The 12,055-nt window shown below is 46.5% G+C and overlaps 1 long non-coding RNA gene across 1 annotated transcript in view; it reads right to left on the bottom strand.

Annotated features, from left to right (window-relative positions):
* Window positions 1-7,906, bottom strand: part of LOC144824123 (uncharacterized) — a 199,585-nt gene extending 191,679 nt beyond the window's left edge. The window contains exon 1 of the long non-coding RNA XR_013608905.1: window positions 7,646-7,906. This is a non-coding gene — a long non-coding RNA (uncharacterized LOC144824123). The remainder of the gene's footprint in view (window positions 1-7,645) is intronic.
* Window positions 7,907-12,055: the final 4,149 nt, after the last annotated feature.

Genomic DNA, 12,055 nt, shown 5'->3' with positions numbered 1-12,055 from the left:
GGGGCACAGGATTAAGACTGATTTGCATATGGCTGGGTTCAAACTGGAATGGAATGGTGAGCAAACAAACTATGGATTTAAGCACAGATCTCTGTACTGGGATGAATGTCTGACATTGTTCTGCATTCTGTCCATAAACCGTTGTTTTTGCCTTTGTCACCCCGAGTGCGACAGGTATGCTCAGACGTGAGTCCCGTGCTCTCCATGCCACTGGAAGCAAGCTATCCTGGCTGATGAGGGCTGAAAGCCCGAAACCGGTCCTAGGATGCTTGTTTCCAGTCCAGGGAGGACCTGGCTAGGCTGTTCGGGCTAGACTGTTCCCATGGGGTGCAGTGTCAATACTGATTTGCATATGGCTATGTTCAAACTGGAATGGCATGGTGACCCAAAAAATTATGGATTTAGGCCCATATCTCTGTATTGGAGTGAATGTATGACATTGTTCTGCATTCTGTCCATCAACTGTTGTTTTTGCAGTTGTCACCCCGAGTGGGGCGAGTATGTTCAGACGTGAGTCCCGTGCTCTCCATGCCACTGGAATCAAGCTATCCTGGCTGATGAGGGCTGAAAGCTCGAATCCGGTCCTAGGATGCATGTTTCCAGCCCAGGGAGTACCTGGCTTGGCAGTTTGGGAAGGACTGTTCCCATGGGGCACAGGGTCAAGACTGATTTGCATATGGCTGGGTTCAAACTGGAATGGCATGGTGAGCAGAAAAACGATGGATTTAGGCCCAGATCTCTGTACTGGGGTGAATGTATGACATTGTTGTGCATTCTGTCCATCAACTTGTTTTTCCCCTTGGACATTGCAGGATGCTGTGGCTTTGCGGGATGGCCGCTCCCGCCAAGCCATAGCAAACAGCGCTATGCTTTGAGAAAGTACGAGTATTTTGCTCTTGCTTGCTCAAAGAGGGCACACTTTGCCTTTACACACAAGGTGCTTCATGTTAGAAGCTCCCTATGTGTAAAGCAATGCTGGCTCACGCAGGAGGTAAGGAGCTGTTAGGGACTGTGGGGGCCTTCAGGCTCCTCCGCGGTCCCTAACATGAGAAACTGGGTGTCCTGGGTGGGACCAGGGCACCCAGTACTGCGACCAGGCCCCAGGGGATGGGGTCCCTTGGGCTAAAATTGTCCCGGGAGTGGGGCCGCATAGACCACCTCCCTTTTAAAAAAACAATTTTTAAAAATAAAAAAAGGGCAGGCCCCAGGGGATGGGGTTACCGGTGCTGAAATAGCCCTGGGATGGGGGCAGCGTGGCCTCCCTCCCCATTTCATAAACGACTGGCCTCAAGAGATGGGGTCCCTAGGGCTGAAATTGAAGTAAAAAGCCGGGCAACTCTCTGAAGGCCAGGCCATATCCCCTTTTTCCACCACTCTGCAAACACACCTCCTGGGACAGTGCTGGTTGGGGGATGAGGTTTCCTTGGCTCTTGAAGGCCTTAGGATCTAAGTGGACTTCTTCCCCCAACCACTAGTGTGCCAGGAGGTGCATTTGCACAGTGGCGGAGAAAGCGGGCAGGGCCTCTGACGACCTCTCAGCAACCAGCTTTGTGGGTCTTACTGGAGCTTACAGGAGGGGTAGTTGGCCCCCAAACACCCTCTGGAGCCAAGGGGATGTCACCCCCCCAACCATCAGTGCACCAGGAGATGTGTTTGCAGGGTGGTGGAGAAAGGGGGTGTGGCCTCCAAAGAACTCTCAGGAATTCCACTCTGCGGGCCTTACTGGAGGTAACAGGAGGGCTTGTTGGCCCCCAAAGTCCCTATGGAGCCAAGGGGACCTCATACCCCAATTATCAGTGTGCCAGAAGGTGTGTTTTCAGAGTGGTGGAGCAAGGGGACATGGCCTTCTGAAGACCTCTAAGCAGGTGCGCTGTGTGGGACTTACTGGAGGAATTATTGGTCTCCACAACTCACACATATATGCAGTCATTTCTCTTACCTTAGCTATACTTACCTTGGATTGGTAAGGCATAAGCGGTAAAGGCATTACATCATGTGTTGTACACACATGGGTTGTAATGTCATACAACCCTATGCAGCATAGCACATGTTGCTATTACTTTGTAGCAGATATCTGACTTGTACTGGAAAGCTCCCCGACTTGTATGCAGACACCTGAATCCTTTAAGAATACCAAATGAGTGCTCTATTGCTGAGCATGTGATTTTGTGAGCTTGTTAACATCTGTGCTAATTTCTAGTGTTAGTATTTACATATGGGATCCTAATTCAAGGACTATAACTGACAAATAAAATAATACTTAAGCAGAAGCTGATGTTTTTTGTAGTAAACATATGTGTTCACACTATTTAACACACTTACCCAAGAAATATCCATCTCCATAGTTACCTTGAGAAAGAAGATAATAAAGTCCACTGTGTTGGAGCATGTAAGAATCATGTCCTTTATCACAGCTGAGGTACTCCTCTGGCATAGCTTTTCCTGGCAATTCAAACAGACCTTATTGTGGCCACACTGCCTGTTCATCACTCACCGAGAACCTGGTTGGAACGTTCACAGGTGAGATGACACATATTTTGAGGAACTGTTTTCCCTGTAAAACCTCCTGCCCCCTTCTTCCTTTCTCAATGTTTTCCCTTAATGCATTTCTTTGTATTACAGTGCTTTTACGTCTTTTATGATTATTAAATGTTGCTGAAGGATTACATACGGCAAACATTCAGGGCAGCTGGGATGGAATTAGAACCGGCTCAGAGATGAGCAGTCTCCATAGCTAGTACTGCTTAGTGATTGACCTGCTTGGACTTCGCATGTACTGATATGCTATTGTTTAATGTTAAGTTCAGATTCCCTGCATAGAGTATTGCTGAATTTCTCATGCACCTCTGGGCCAGCCAGGACTGATTTACACCCGGCCGAGGGGTGAGCGGTCTCACTCTTACTATACTTTTTAGGTTTCGCCTACGCAGCACGCATGCGCTGCATAGTAGAGGACCTCATGTCATCGATAAGCTTTTCTCCCCAAAAATGTGCACACGTTGCATTGCTTTCTATTGCAACGCGTGCACGTTTGGCGATATCCTCACGGGAGCGAGCGGCTAGCATATTGCAGCAATTATCGCGGTGCCAGCCGCTCCCTCCCACGAGTGAATCGTGCAGGCCCCCTGATCTCTCCCCTCCCCCTGCTGTGAGGCACGCACGCTTGTTTCCCTTCCCGCTTCCTGTGGTGATTTCCGTTGTTACTGGCCTCTCAATCTTAGATATTCAAGGCCATTCAGCAGGTGGGTCCCTCATTCCCAGGCAGTAAGTGCAGATCATCGCTCTCACTCACTGTCAGGAAAAACGTGCCCCCCTCCCCAGCCACCCTCACCCCACCCGACTCGCCCCAAACGGCTGCCAATCATGTCCTCAGGAGAAAGAAATTCCATATTTTACCCAGAATTCTTATGCTATAAAGGCACACTGACTTATTTTGCTAATCCAGCTTGTTTTATTCAGACATGTCCGTGCTTGCAGTTCCATCTCTCTCAGGGGGAATGTTTAGGTTTTACATCATTTCCACAGTTTGCCACGCGCCGTTCCGTGAGCCCGGGTCCTGGTGCTTGTTTTAAGAGGCAGCAGCCAGTCCAATGCGCTCCAGACGTGGTCCTGAACCATGGCGCCTTCTGCTGGTGTGCCTGGGAGGAGGGGCCACATTCCAGCTGGGCCCAGGAGCTGTGAACCCCAACAGGTTTTCCAGCTCGGGGAGAACAGTCACTCTTCTGACGTGCCCCCGCACATCAGGGTTGCTGTGCTGCCCATGGCTTGTTGGGATAGCTGCTGTTAGAGTGACGAGCACTGCAGTGAAGTGCCGCTCATCTAGCGCACGGGTCGTCTTCTAATGCTGGGACGTATTGTACCAAGACAGGGCGTGGTGTAGGATGACGTAGTACCAAAAGGCATTGTTTTTTTTTTTTAAACATCCGAGAATCTTTTCATTAGTTTTTACTTGCCTAAGTAATATACATTTACATATATATATATATATTTACATGTTTACTAACTTTATATAGGTACAGTGTCTGATCCTACCACTAAAGAAGTGTTTTAAGTACATCACAGAAGTAACATCCACTGTCATCTCTGCACGGTCACAATGAGATGAGGAATCCTTCAGACTGTATGAGACAAGACAGGCACAAGTGACCTAAGTACTACACGCCAAGAAACCGAGATGAGCCTATAACATGCAATTTGGTTAGAGTGGTGATATCCATTGGTTCCACCTGGGCCATTACATTCTCATTCGTAATTGGTGAGAATATATCTTATCCACAATAACCACTCTCTCTGTTTTTGATCACTCTACGTGATGACCCTCCAAGGTACTTCTCATTAACTCTCCTGTTGTGTACAGACATGTTATGACACATACCTTGACACAGGGTGGCGTTGAAGGAGGTGCAAATTGAACAGACTGTTTGAATAAAGAAAACAAGCGCTGGTGAATGCAGGTTCTTAAGACTAGCGTTGTAGTAATACCCTGAAAGACAGTTAAAAATAGAGGATTGATTGCCTGTCCTATATTAATGAGCATAGGTGGGTCTTCCTAACGAGGATTTGAGCCTGGTGCTGCAGTTCCAAACCCAGCAGCTCTAGCAGCTAGGCCATATCCACTCCTCATATCAAAAGAATGCCAGCATATGTGAAAATAAAATGTACAGCAGTCGGATGTGGGACCTGGAGTGGGAGAGCAGCAATGAACTGGGATCCAAGGAAAGGCCCTAGACTGGATCACATCGATCCTCTCCGACAGAACCCAGAGAGTCCGCCTCCCACCCTTTCACTCCGAGGCCTCCAAGATCATCTGCGGCGTACCCCAGGGCTCCTCACTCAGCCCTACCCTCTTCAACATCTACATGAGCCCCCTCGCCGCCATCCACACAAACACAACATCAACATCATCTCTTACGCCGACGACACGCAACTGATACTCTCCCTCACCAAATACCCCCTCACCGCTAAAGCCAAATTCCAGGACGGAATGAAAGATGTCGCAGAATGGATGAAGCTCAGCCGTCTGAAGCTCAACTCGGACAAGATGGAAGTCCTCATCCTAGGACAATCCCCATCTGCCTGGGACGACTCCTGGAGACCAACAACGCTGGGCACCGCACCGATACCCACGGACCACGCACGCAACCTGGGATTCATCTTGGACTCCTCCCTCACGATGACCAAGCAAGTCAATGCAGTCTCGTCCTCATGTTTCAACACCCTGCGCATGCTCCGAAAGATCTTCCGGTGGATCCCCAGCGAAACCAGAAAGACGGTCACCCAGGCCCTCGTCACCAGCCGACTGGACTACGGAAACGCCCTGTACGCAGGAACCACAGCCAAACTTCAGAAACACCTTCAACGCATACAGAACGCCTCCGCACGACTCGACCTCGACATCCCTTGCCACAGCCACATATCTGCCCACCTGAGAAACCTGCACTGGCTCCCCGTCAGCAAGAGGATCACGTTCAGGCTGCTCACCCGCGCACACAAAGCGCTCCACGACACGGGTCCCGAATACCTCAACAACCGCCTGTCGTTCTACACTCACACCCGCCAGCTCCGCTCCACCAGCCTCGCCCTCGCCACCGTCCATCGGATTCGCAGAACCACCACCGGAGGAAGATCGTTCTCCTACCTGGCAGCCAAGACATGGAACTCCCTCCCCGCACACCTATGACTGACCCAAGACCATCTCACCTTCAGAAAACACCTCAAGACCTGGCTATTCGAGCAGTAGAGGCACCTCCTCCCCTCCCTTCAGCGCCTTGAGACCCTCACAGGTGAGTAGTGCGCTTTACAAATTGATTGATTGATTGATTGATTGATTGATTGATGAACGTGTGTTTTTACTCTACTCGGTTTGGAGTGCATTTAAATACAGTTCGAAACTGAGGATTCCTAAAATGTACCTATTGAGTTGATCTTTATCATGGGTGAGCTGGCACAGAGCCCCTGTGTCATGCAAGTCACAGGACGTGTTTACAGCGGGAGGTATCTGCATGCAGGGGTTTCGGCTCAGAAGTGCTCCTTTTATGGCCCTGACCCTTCACTTAAGGGCATGAGAGGCAGGGGAAGGCCAAAGCAATTAAGGTATTCTTCAGGCTGTTTTACAGTGGCAGAAAGCGGACTGGTTAATTGAAAAGCTGGGAAAAAAGTGGGTGGGTGAGTGAAAGAATGCGGCGTGGCAGGGAGGTATAAGGAAGACTCATCAACTTAAAAAGAAGACACGTAGTCCTCCTCCTTGTAATTTTAAAAGGGTACCTGATGGTGATAGATCTAGACAGAAGTATGCATACTCGCACAACCGCAGCAGAACACACACCTACACACACACACTCCATTTCTCTCTCTCTCTCACGGAAGACAGAAGCATGCATACTCCCACACATAAACAACATTGGAGCACGCACACCCTAACACTGACTAAAATATACTACACACACATAATAGAAATAGGCATGCACGTACAAACACGTACACAGCTACATCCTGACCCGGGCAGGGAAGAATAAAGCTGTGAGCCTACCTTGGAGTTGGTTTTAACTACATTGTTCACATTTTGAGCACCCTGCTAGCCTCACTATGGAGACAACAGTGTCTCCATAGGGTTTTCTACCATAAATTAGAACATCCGAAGACCTCCTCCTGATTAGAGGGAGATGTAGGCCGCACGGTGATTTGCTGTCAGCTGTGAAGAGAATCCCTATGATAAAGCATGCCACCTCTGGTGGATGAGGGATTTCGTACTAATAAAGGAATACTTATTGATTTTCTAGGTTTCAATTTACTCTTGGTGTCAGGTCCGGGTATTTAATTGTGTGAATTAAGCTTTGCAGGTCTCCACCATCCAGCGATTATTCACTACTCTTTTGTTCGTTTGCTTGGTCTATTTGTGTTCTGTATGGCTTCATATTCAGAAAGAATATGCACTATCTCCAGGTGGCCCCTGAAAGTGCCTTGTTAATGAAGGATACAATGGCCTATGTTGTCATACGCAACCAACTTGCTTGAGAGCAACATTTAAAGTTGCCCATACCTATGAGTTGCCTAAGTCTGCGCCTAACTGTGGGTGGGGGGTTGAATGTCTTTTTGTGCATTATGCTAATTGGAAAGAAGATGTCTTTGAGAAGTCAGTTTTTCCGAGTAGATTTTTTTAAAATAGCCTATTGTATATTTTTCATGTATAACTGTTTAAAGCAATAACTGAAAGAAGCACACATAATATATTGGCATCTAAAGATGAAAATTGCCAATCCCGTTTAAGATGGTTGCAGTCCTATTTTACAGTAATGACTGTTCAAACTGAATAAGATTTAGTAAGAAAATATCTACTTTGCCTGCTTTCCACAGTCTTTTTTTGAAAACTGAGGTGTGAAACGCCGTGAGGGGAACGGCTTACATTTACCCTCCTTGCTGCCTGCTCCTGCCAGACACCGGTTGCTGTGAGGGAAACGGCTGGGCGCACCAGGCTAACGCCGTGAGGGGAACGGCTCCATCGAATACCTGACGCCGTGTGGGCAAACCGCAACTCCCAGCAGCCCCCAGTGCCGCAGCTGTGAAGCGGTACCGGCCGCGCCATACAAAACCCAGGTGCCCCATCGCAGTGCGGGTCCTGTGAAACGCTGTGAGGGGAACGGCTTACCTTTACCTTCCTTGCTGCCCGCTCCTGCCAGACACTAGTTGCCATGAGGGAAACGGCTGGGCGCATCAGGCTAACGCCGTGATGGGAACGGCTCCATCAAATCCCTGACGCCATGTGGGACAAACCACAACTCCCAGCAGCCCCCAGTGCCACGGCTGTGACGCGTTACCGGCCACGCCATGCAAAAATCAGGCCCCACACCGCAATGCGGGAAGCGCCGGGCAGCGCCCGGGCCAAGGGCGGGCCCGTCTGTGCCCGTCAGAGGCCGGAAGAGGCTGGGCTGGGCCGGGCCTGCTCTCTTACTTTGAATCCCCGGGACTTGTAATTAAGGTACTGTTCCAAAATTCATCGGTCCGTTAAACCATTGTTGATTTGTCTTTTCCTTCATTGGTACATAACTGGTATAGTTTATATCACAGAAGCTTCTGGTTAGGAATAGCAAGGCACAAGAGTACCTAGAACAATATGCCTACCCTGACCATCTTTTTCAGTGCATTTATTCTCTGGTTTATTTACTAAGTATAGGCATAGTCGTGTATTTTTCACTATTATTAAAATATTGTGAGCTCACACAAAATTTAAATCACACATGCCATCGGGGGAATCTATTCACAGAACTTGTAGAATGGGGAGACGAGCTTGTGCGGAGAAGAAGCAGGCCCTGGACGTGGCCAAACCAACCTCCAAACCCACTTCTATTGATAGGATGTTGGAAAAGGCCCTATGGGCTGTGATAACTGAAATTGAACGGACTGAGAGACGTTTGTCCCTGACCCCAAACCTAGAAGTTGTACTAAACGGTCCCCAGATCTCCACAAATCCTAGGGGGTTCACTAACTAACCCCTCTAATGACCAACTACTAACTACTGAATTTGTTCCTCCAAACCAACCCAAGGACACTACACAAAAACATTCTGGTAGTAAAAGCAAACCTAACCAAAAGGTGAAACCAGTTGTTAGGAGGAAGAAGGCCCAGGGTGTAATGTTGGACAATGTAAAACCTGGGATGGAGAACCAAGAAGACAACATAGAAACTGTAAGTGAACAGCCAGTGTGGGTCACAAAGTTGGTAGTGGATGTACAGATTCAAATGAGGGATATAGTTAAGGATGAACTCAAGTTTCTACAGGAGAAGGTTGATGGGCTGACTGTACTCTTTAACGATTGGATAACTAACAGGGGGAACAATTCATGGTTCTGCTAGTTTAGATAACAGGACACAAGCTCAGATTACCTTAAGTAATGTACCATCTAACGCTCATCCTAAACACTGAGATCAAATATTGCCTTCAAATACAAGGGGGGTGGTACAGGTAGCGGAGGCCAATAGAGACAGTATTGTAAAGCCTCCCCCCGCTATCTTCAATCAACCCACTTGATAGCCGAAGGTTATCCTATGGGGACAGACTACTTTGTGGGAGCCGGTGAATTTAAAGAAGTCCCTGATGCTAAAAACAACACAAGTATAAGCTTAAATGAAATTAAGGGAGCGTTAGCAAAAATAGCCCCTGGCAAAGCACCCGGTTTAGATAAAATCCCGGAGGATCTTTTTCGCAATGAACCATCTGCCTGGGCTCTATATCTTTGGGTTTTATTTAACGCTATATTGCAGGTTATGAAGATCCCACCTAGCTGGGCAGGTGCGGAAATAATCCTGATCTATAAAAAAGGCTCCCCACTCCTCCCAAATATTTACAGGCCAATTAGCCTGATAGACATTTCACAAAAAGTTTTTGTGCAAGTAGTGCTGCTTAGGTTACAATTTTGGATGGAAGAAAAGAACATACTAACTCCCCTGCAGGCAGAGTTTAGGGAAAAACTGTCCACTGTTGACCAAATACTTATGCTTCAAATGCTACACTGGTAGACTGTTTGTTTGAAGGGTGGCAGCTTCTATTGAATATTTGTTGACCTTTGGTCAGCCTTTGATTTGGTCCCAAGGGAAAAACTGTGGAGAGTCCTCCACGAGATGAGGGCCCTGTATATTTACTCCATCTCAGTAAGCTGCTGCATGAGGAAAACTTGCGCGAATTAGGTTTGGCAAGGACGGGAAGCTTACTGCACCAATCCCAATTAAGCGTGGTGTTCCCCAGGGTTGCGTGCTTGCTCCCACTCTTTTTAGCCTTTATATTAATGGTTTAATAGACTTTTTACTAGCAGAAAAAGACCTTGATGCCCCTAAGTTAGCCTCCCGACCCATTCCGGCAATGATGTTTGCCGATGACACTTTATTAGTTTCATAATCACCCATGGGGATCCAGAGGGTACTCAATAAATTTGATGAATTCTGTACTCAACGAGGTCTTGAAATTAATCTACAGAAAACCAAATTGATGGTGTTTAATAGTCCTAAAAGTACAAGAGCTAACCCTACATTAAATGGCAAACCCCTTGAAAGAGTAACCTCTTTCGATTATCTTGGGATAACAATTGCAGAAACTATGGACTGGGGGCTCAGATCAAAAAATCATCATTAAAACTAGCACAGTCTTCAAGTGGTATCATGAAGGTCTTCTGCAAGTCTAGCCAGAAACCACTGAGTCCGGCGATTGAAATATATAAGGTTCAAGCCCGGGGAGGGGCGTTATATGGTGCGGAACTTTGGGGACATGCAAGACAAGAGAGCCTCACTCAAGTAGAGAATAATTTCCTGAGACAGTTGTTAAAACTCCCACCGAGCACTCCACTTATTCCGCTCCTATTAGATCTGGGGATCATGGCGATTGCGGATGTATTAAATATGAAACCTTTACTGTATTGGTGTTGCCTGTGGGTTACCCCCGAACTTTTATCATACAGGGAGGAACTAATAGAAATATTGAATCTACGAGGGGCTGTAAAACTGCCGTGGCTTGCCTATATTAAACATTGGCTAGTTAGCATGGGGTTGGGAGAGCTTTGGATCACCCAGAGACTGCTTGTGCCTCTCTACCCAGGAAACTATTGAAGGCTCACTATGAGGAGTACATCTTGGTACAGCTTCACAGCTGTTCTCGAACTGGCAGATTAACTACAGCCTTTTTAGAAATTAAGGACAGGTTTAAGTTCGAGCCGGTCTTGGATGAAATTCAACCGGCAGCTGCTAAAAAGTTCTACCTCCAGTTCAGGCATGGGACCCTTTCCCTCCGCTGTTTTACACATAAGTGGTGGGATATGAAAGCTTTAAATTGCCCGGCATGTGATTGCCCTGAAGAATCAGTGCTACATGTGCTGTTTAGCTGCCCTGGCTATCACAAGGCAAGACAATTATGGCTTGTGCAGATTTGTAGGAACCTTGGAACTAGATGTTGCTCTGAGGTGTTCAGGATTTTGAAGTACGATACAAGTATCCCGATAGTCTACTCAGTTGCAGGTTTCCTATTTTCAATGTGGTGTACCCGCAGGACATACATAAAAGCATCATGAAAGGAGCAATAGGGTCTTCATGGTGGTAAAGAAACAATGATACCCAGTAACTAATATTAGGGAAACATATCTATCGTGGCTATCCCTGCCAGTTTTAAAATTGGGCCTGTTTTTATTTTGAACCAATGAAGCTTGCTGTTGGTACTCCAGTCATGCTATAGAGAATTGGTAATTTATTACCTCTTTATTCTAAACCATTCAAATATTCTCTGTAGATGCAGCCTGCAGCATAGAGAGGCTCTAGTTTTAGGTCTCGCCGATGTAGTATGGTAGAATACAGGTCATCCTTTTTAGAAATTTTGACAGGTATACGTTTTTAGGTAAATTATTTATTTATTTACACTTTGCACTTTCCAGGTATTGAGTATTATGGACTGCCATGATCTACCCCTTCTGAGTTGTGTTTTTTCATATTCTTCCCCGTTAAATTTAAGTTTGATGTGCAGGCTTTTGAAATGTTGTATAGAAATCGTCTATTATTACATATGTGTCAAACCAGTTTATTATTGTTTCTTTTTTGATATTATTCAAACCCAAATGTAATTGACCTATGTTACAATTTTAAATGTATTGTTTGCACTGTGTACATACTTTTGAGGTCATGTTGACCGAAATAAAGTCTTTTGAAATGCAATGAATGAATTATGCAAGTAGCAGAAGATTAGAAAAAACATGTAGTATATAATGCCTGTGACTTTTCATTGATGTTAAATGCATTAGATGATTAATAAGAGAAGGACATGGGCAAACTATTGCCTCCCCTGATGCCGTTTTCAATGGGGACAGAATTGTGTTTATTCATGAGTATTTGACTTGTGTTTGAGTTCCCATGTCTCGGCCGTTGTATATGTAGATGTATAGTTAGTTATCCATGAGCCTGCTGAAACTGGTAAAGGCCAATTCTAAGGGCCACATTTAATCACAAAAAATAAGATCATGTCAGTAGTGCTTAAAGCTGCAAACTGGTATTCTGTGCTTACGACTATTGAATGTGTACCCCTGAA

Source organism: Lissotriton helveticus, chromosome 3_1 (genome assembly GCF_964261635.1).
Source record: "Lissotriton helveticus chromosome 3_1, aLisHel1.1, whole genome shotgun sequence".
Lineage (NCBI taxonomy): Eukaryota > Metazoa > Chordata > Amphibia > Caudata > Salamandridae > Lissotriton > Lissotriton helveticus.
The sequence above is the reverse complement of the archived record's forward strand: the minus strand, read 5'-3'. Positions and strand labels throughout refer to the sequence as shown.